This window comes from Sander lucioperca, chromosome 5 (genome assembly GCF_008315115.2).
Source record: "Sander lucioperca isolate FBNREF2018 chromosome 5, SLUC_FBN_1.2, whole genome shotgun sequence".
Taxonomy (NCBI): Eukaryota; Metazoa; Chordata; class Actinopteri; order Perciformes; family Percidae; genus Sander; species Sander lucioperca.
Window position 1 is genome coordinate 262,501 of NC_050177.1, and position 6,697 is coordinate 269,197.

General features: G+C 40.5%; 1 protein-coding gene across 2 annotated transcripts in view; it reads right to left on the reverse strand.

The window, feature by feature from the left end:
* The window catches only part of myo7aa (myosin VIIAa), a 91,308-nt gene extending 85,391 nt beyond the window's left edge, over positions 1 to 5,917 (reverse strand). The window contains exons 1-2 of one of the 2 annotated variants that reach the window (XM_036000995.1): positions 5,871 to 5,917; positions 5,640 to 5,779 (exon numbers count right to left, since the gene is read on the reverse strand). The gene's annotated coding sequence lies outside the window, so the exon portion shown is untranslated. Of the gene's footprint in view, positions 1 to 5,639 lie in introns of both variants that reach the window. The other variant, XM_036000994.1, reaches the window with a different exon arrangement.
* Positions 5,918 to 6,697: the final 780 nt, after the last annotated feature.

Consider the following 6,697-nt stretch of genomic DNA (forward strand, 5'->3'; position numbering starts at 1 on the left):
CGACGCCCGATTATCGGGCTGGTGTGTCTTCTCTCTAAGACTGACACTTGAAGATATAGTCCTACACTTCACTTAAATTACGACTGAGATGCTTGATTTTAAGCGCAGCTTTGAGCCAAGAATTATTTTTACTCTTAAGTCAGTTCTTAGCAGTGTTCTTGTGAGTAATTCTCAGAGGCTTGATGAATACGGGCCAAGAGCAAGTTTCAAAAATCTTTCTGTGTAAAAACAAAAGTGAAGAAATTAAAGAGTGTTGGTGGGTGTCAGTATAGCCTTTCTGTGTATCGCAGTTAACGTTACTGAATATCTTGTTAAGCTGTGAATATAGTTATCAATAGCCATGTGTGTTGTGTTTACTGCTGCTGAAGAGGAATACATCTCAATCATGTACGATTTTATTTATCTGCATTACCAGCAGCTATGTGTGATAGGCACAAACTGGGGCTACGGTCAGCCTGTGTTCGGCTATTTATACGTGATACGGTTGTTGACATAGAACTCAGAGTCTTGCTTGTGGTCACGGTTAAAGAGGGGCAAGAGGTGTCAGCTGAATTAAATATTCAAATCCAAGCAGAAACAGCAGACACATACTGTAGAAGGTCATTTTGAGCAGAAAAGACAATGTTTGGTTTTTGCTGTATTACAGTAACATCATATGCCAACAAGAATCTATGGGATAATGTGTACAGCGCAAAATTATTGCAATTATTTGGCGTGGAGTTCCTCTTTAAAATACTGTTTATCATCTTAATTTCAGAAGAGCCATGGAGACACTTGTTCAAGCAGCACAGCAAAAATAAAAATGTAATGCAAAACACATGAATGCAAGCCTCTCTCTATCACACACACACACACACACACACACACACACACAGACACACAAACACACACACACACACACACACACACACACACACACACACACACACACACACACACACACACACTCCCTATTAATATTTTAGCATCTAATTACCCCAGCAGAGTTCTAGGACAAAGGTTGTGTGCAGCCATGGCCTGTGTGTGTGTGTGTGTGTGTGTGTGTGTGTGTGTGTGTGTGTGTGTGTGTGTGTGTGTGTGTGTGTGTGTGTGTGTGTGGTATCAGATTTTGTACCTGCAAGACACATTAGCAAAAGACGCGTTTGAACAAAAGAAAGACAGGAACAGAGAAAGAAGAGTCCCTCCTTCCTATTTCCTAGCCCTCCTTTTTATTTCCTAGCCCTTTCATACATTATTTGGTATAAACATTGATTATATCCACTTTAACGACGGGGACAATGGCACACAATTTCAAACAGTCAAAACACCACTCATTTGTACCCATCAAAAGTGACAGAAATAGTTGTGTAAAAAATAAAAAATAAACAATACTGAGAGACAAATTAAAACCCTGGCTCCTTCTTACAGTACCTCCACACACCAGGCCAATTGCTGCTTGAAGCGAGTGTGTAAGATCTGTTAAAGCATACTGGCAGCTCTCAGATGTATTTAATCTGAGGGTGCCAATGCCCCCCACATTTTAGAGACACATTAATTCATCAGCCTGAACAATCTGTTCCATACATGTGCAATCTGTGAACCCAAATCTAACTCCTGCCCATTCTTCACACACCACCAACCCCCCACTGGTAGAGGCAGCGTGGCAGAGTAAAACCCTCTAATGGGACAGCTGTGGACTAATATCGAACCCAAAGGCAATTGATTGTGAGTAACTTTCTGGGGCAAACCCAAATGGAAAGTGAAAGGTGAAGTGCTTCTACTGTGCAATAATGCTGTTTTTTTGAGTTTGTGAAATATGAGCAAATAAATATGTTAATGTTAAGTTACTGTGGATGATGTTGTAAGAATAAAAAGTTTTATTAGAGATGAAGAGAAACTAGAGAAGTCACAACAGCAGTTACCTCAATGAATAAAATAACAAACCAAGTTCCAAAGTGTGCACATCAAAGTATATTTACAGGAGTGTATGCAGAGTGTATCTGCATATGCTAAAAAAAAAGAAAAAAGGTGCAGGCTATAAAGCCTTTTGAGTCTCCAGACGGAGCTATGTGAAGTCTGATGAATTGCCTCAAGCGACGTAAATTAAGAGAATCTCTGCAGCCCGCTGCTCAGCTCTGCTGCAGGCTAATTCAGCTTCTACTAGCATAACACATCCAAAGTTGCTGAGTTGCATTGTGTGCCATGGACGCGGTTTTGACAAGGAAGAAGATAAATAAAATAGAAACGACGACATATCTGGTTCTGCTTTTGATCCTTTTTGTTTAAACCGTCCATCATCCATCACCCATTTAAATTAACTATATAACTTTTAAATGTTTCTGAAACTGTGTAATTTTTCATCTGTTGATCATAAATGACCTGTAACAGCAAACGAGACTAACAGTGAAAAGACCGCTATTTTTATAGAGATTTTATTAATGCCTTTGCCCGGGTCCGATGTCTTCCGCAAAGTCACAAAATGATTTACGGCAGGTAGACCGGCTCTACTGTAACACATGCTGATGGGTCACAGATTTAGGCTTAGCCAGGTACTGTAAAGGGTAGCAGGAGATATCTTTATATAGGCTAGGCCTAATTGTAGACTATTCTAATTCGATTTTAGATTTTTTTATTTATTTATTTTTTTTTATAGTTATGGCTACAACGGGCGAAACCTGAGTCTATCTCAGTACGGCTTTCAACAGATGGAGACAATTACTGGTTTTTAAATGATTCAAAACTGACCCTGAATTGGCCCTCAGGTATGTAATATGTCTATTTCATTCTCTTTTTTTTTAAAGATGATTTTTTGGGCATGTTAGGCCTTTATTTGACAGGACAGCTGAAGACATGAAAGGGGAGAGAGAAGGAGGAATGACATACAGCAAAGGGCCGTAGGTTGGAGTCAAACCCTGGCCCGCTGGGTCGAGGAGTAAACCTCTATATATGGGCGCCTGCTCTACCAACTGAGCTATCTGGGCGCCCCTATTTCATTCTTAAATAACTTTACATTGCGTGATGTGGTTGTAGTCAGTAGCCTTCATTAAATTACGTCCCACTTCCATTTAGCGCCGTTTTTTATTTATTTTGTTGGCCTACTATTTTATTTTCCCTTGTCCCCCTTAGTGTTGACGAACTGACCGAAGAGCCGGTTAATTAACCCGAGTCGTGTCACTGAACCAGGAGAATCGAGTGGCATACGTCAATGAACCGACTCACTCCTGTTTTTTTACCTCATTAGGGCCTCCACTGGAGTGGTGGTAGAATCAATCAGGAAATGGCCTACCTCGAGCAGCACGATTGGACCGAAAGAGTTGTTGAAGAGTTGTAGATTGGAGACGGCGCACCAGGCTACTGAACGAGACCAAATGTAATCGTGCAACCACTCGAGTCTAATGTAATCAAGCGGTGTCTTGGTTCTCGGCAAGTTTGAGTTATTAACCAAGCCTTGTTTCTAGTGCATCTTAGATGATTGTATTCATGGCAATTCACATATTATCGATGAGGAAGTACATCACATACAAATACACGTCATGCTATCTTGGTAGTTACGTTAAGTTAAATGTTAGAGAAGTGAATGTTGCTACATGGTAGGTAGGCTGTCACGAGGAGACCGCGCACCAGGCTACTGAACGAGACCAAATGTAACCGTGCAACCACTCGAGTCTAATGTAATCAAACGGGTGTCTAGGTTCACCGTTCTCGGCAAGTTTGAGTTATCAACCAATCCCAGAAGCCTTTATTTCTCGTGCATCTTAGATGATTGTGTACATAGAAATTCATAGGCTACATTACCGATGGATATCACATACAAATCATCATGTTATCTTATGTTAAGTTAAATGTTTGTTACATAGTAGGTAGGCTGTGACGAGGAGACCATGCACCAGGCTACTGAACCAGACCGTAACCGTGCCTAATGCATGAGTCTATGTAATCAAACGGGTGTCTATGTTTTCGGCAAGTTTTAGTTATCAACCGATCTTAGAATCCTTTATGTCTCATGCATCTTAGAATTGTGTTCATGGAAATTCATAGGCTACATTACCAAGGGGAAAGTATTATATCACATACAAATACACGTAATGTTATCTTGGAGTGAATGTTGCTACATGGTAGTTAGGCTGTCACGAGGAGACCGCACACCAGGCTACCGAATGTAACCGTGGCCAATGCGTGAGTCTAGTGTCGGTCAGTATGAGTGTATAAATAGTATGTCAGCCTATTTCAGAGACATGGAGAGCAGGACATTTGCAGTTTGAGGCTACATATCTTGGAGCGACTACAGCGGGGGAAGTAAACGGCAACAGTAACGCTAACTCAGTAATACAGCACCGTAAAGAAAAGACCTTTACGACAGCCGTTGTGGTAAAAACACTAGAATCCACTAGAATCAACACAAAGTTAAAGTTACATAGAATGGTGCTGCATTAGGCCCAATGTTAGATTTAGTTTTCAGCTTGTTTTGATTCGCCCAACAGGACAAACATATAAATTAATTCAGCCTTAATAAACTGATGTTGCCGAATTTGTTCATATCAGCGGATTCTGTTGAAATGTGAATGTAGACATGACCTCGGCTACACCCAGGTGAGAAAATGATATCACAATGTACACACCCAGATAAGAGTATAAAAGCTTTGTGAGTACCAAAGGAGGGACCAGGCGTCAAACCCAAACTGCTGCACAGTAGTTTCAAAATAAGAGGTTGCATATAATATTTGTAAACTTTGTACAGGAATTTAACTTCTAAAGACGTTTGTTAGAAAGTTTGCTATATAGGGTGCTGATTGGCAAAAAAGACATAAAGGTACAGTACATTGAATGTATGTAGAAGATGTTTTTAAAAAAATGTATGCATTACGAACGTGCAGTTGAGCAAATCATCGGATACGAAAAACTAGGATGTTTTCTTTAACAAGTAATTGTTGTGCCTAAACCCAATCCAACCTCAACCATAGCTGTATACGATCAAATTGCGATCAAATCACTTCGATACACCAACCAATGTGTCCCTGAGCAAGACACCTAACCCCTAGTTGCTCCAGATGCGTGCGACTTCTGACATATATAGCAATTGTAAGTCGCTTTGGATAAAAGCGTCAGCTAAATGACATGTATGACATGTAATGTAATGTAATGTAATGTAATGTGGCTTGTGACCCATTGATAATTTAGAGTTTGGCACAATTTGTACTACCTCACATTGTTTAATGTTAATTGTGAGAATTTCGAGGAGGATTTCATTGCAGAATATAATAACCATCGAAAAAGCAAGTCATAAGCCATAGATAATAGGAAAACTGGTGTTTAAATTATTTGGAAAGATATCTATCACAACAATAATGGAACATTCTACCCCTAACACAACTATAAGTAGTGCTACTACTCTAACAGGAAACAGTTATAGCTGGTTTTGTCTGTATATATCCTGTATTGTTGACATATTTCTAGAGAAACTTCTTATATTCAACAGCTAATATTTTAAGAAATAAGAAAAACATGTCAGCTGGACCACAGCGCAAAAAACACCATGGCCATTTAAAACAAATAAACACACACACACACACACACACACACACACACACACACACACACACTAATGAGATTATACATAAAGCCAACGTGCTTCTATAAGCCTCCTGACTGACGGTCCTTACCCTTTTGTGTGATCTGAACTCTTCTCGCCCTCTCGTTCTTCTGTCCTTCCTTTCCCCCTGTTTTGGTTTCACCACAGACTTCCTCCTCGGTGGATGGGGGGATGAAGAACAGAAGTAGAGAACTAGACAGTAGGGTCTTTCTTCAGGAGAAGAAGAGAAACCTGTTAATCCCACTGCAGAAGAAGCTGCAGTTAAAAGAGTGACACCTTCATTTTTATCCTTTCCTCCTACCTCAGACCTTTTTCTCTTTTTCTGTATATGTCCAGTGGCTTTTTTCCCTTTCTCTCTCGGCAGATCTTTGTTTCACTCCTTACTTCAACTTCTTGTCTACTTCTCTCCTCTCTCTTTGATCTCAAGGTGTACTGAGGTATAAGGAGTAAATGACTCCCTCCTCCTCTTCCCTCCCTCCTTCTTTCTTGTTGGTATTAACGGTGACATGGAAAGCTGCCCATTCACAGCCACTGATCCCTGAGAGAGAGAGAGAGAGAAGGAGAGAGAGAGAGAGAGAGAGAGAGAGAGAGAGAGAGAAGGCGAGAGAGAGAGAAGGCGAGAGAGAGAGAGTCAGTGGGGGGTGATGAGGAACAAGAGGAGGTTGTAATTAGACACAAACGCACACACACACTCACACACACACACACACACACATACACACACACACACAGAGAAACACACACACACACACACACACACACACAAAAACACACTCACATACTTCTTAAAATAAAGTCTTAAAAAAAGCCTCTTGGATCAGCTGGAAAATGCACCATCACAAAGCTGAAAACAGGACTGTTTTTCTAAAATACGAAGGCGTTAGTTGTTGTACTCACCTGTCTGATTTGCATTTTGCAAATTCTGAGCACCGCAAAGTCTTCCTCAATCTGCTCGTTCCTTCTCAAAACACAATACAACCAGTCAACTCGGCCTCTCTGTCCCACTGCACTCCTCAAATTCAAAAGTGTTCAGATTCAATTTGGATTTCCATTCCACCAAACCAATAACCACATTAAGTTTGCTAACCACAGTTAAATGCATTTGTTTTCAAATGCATTTAACATTTA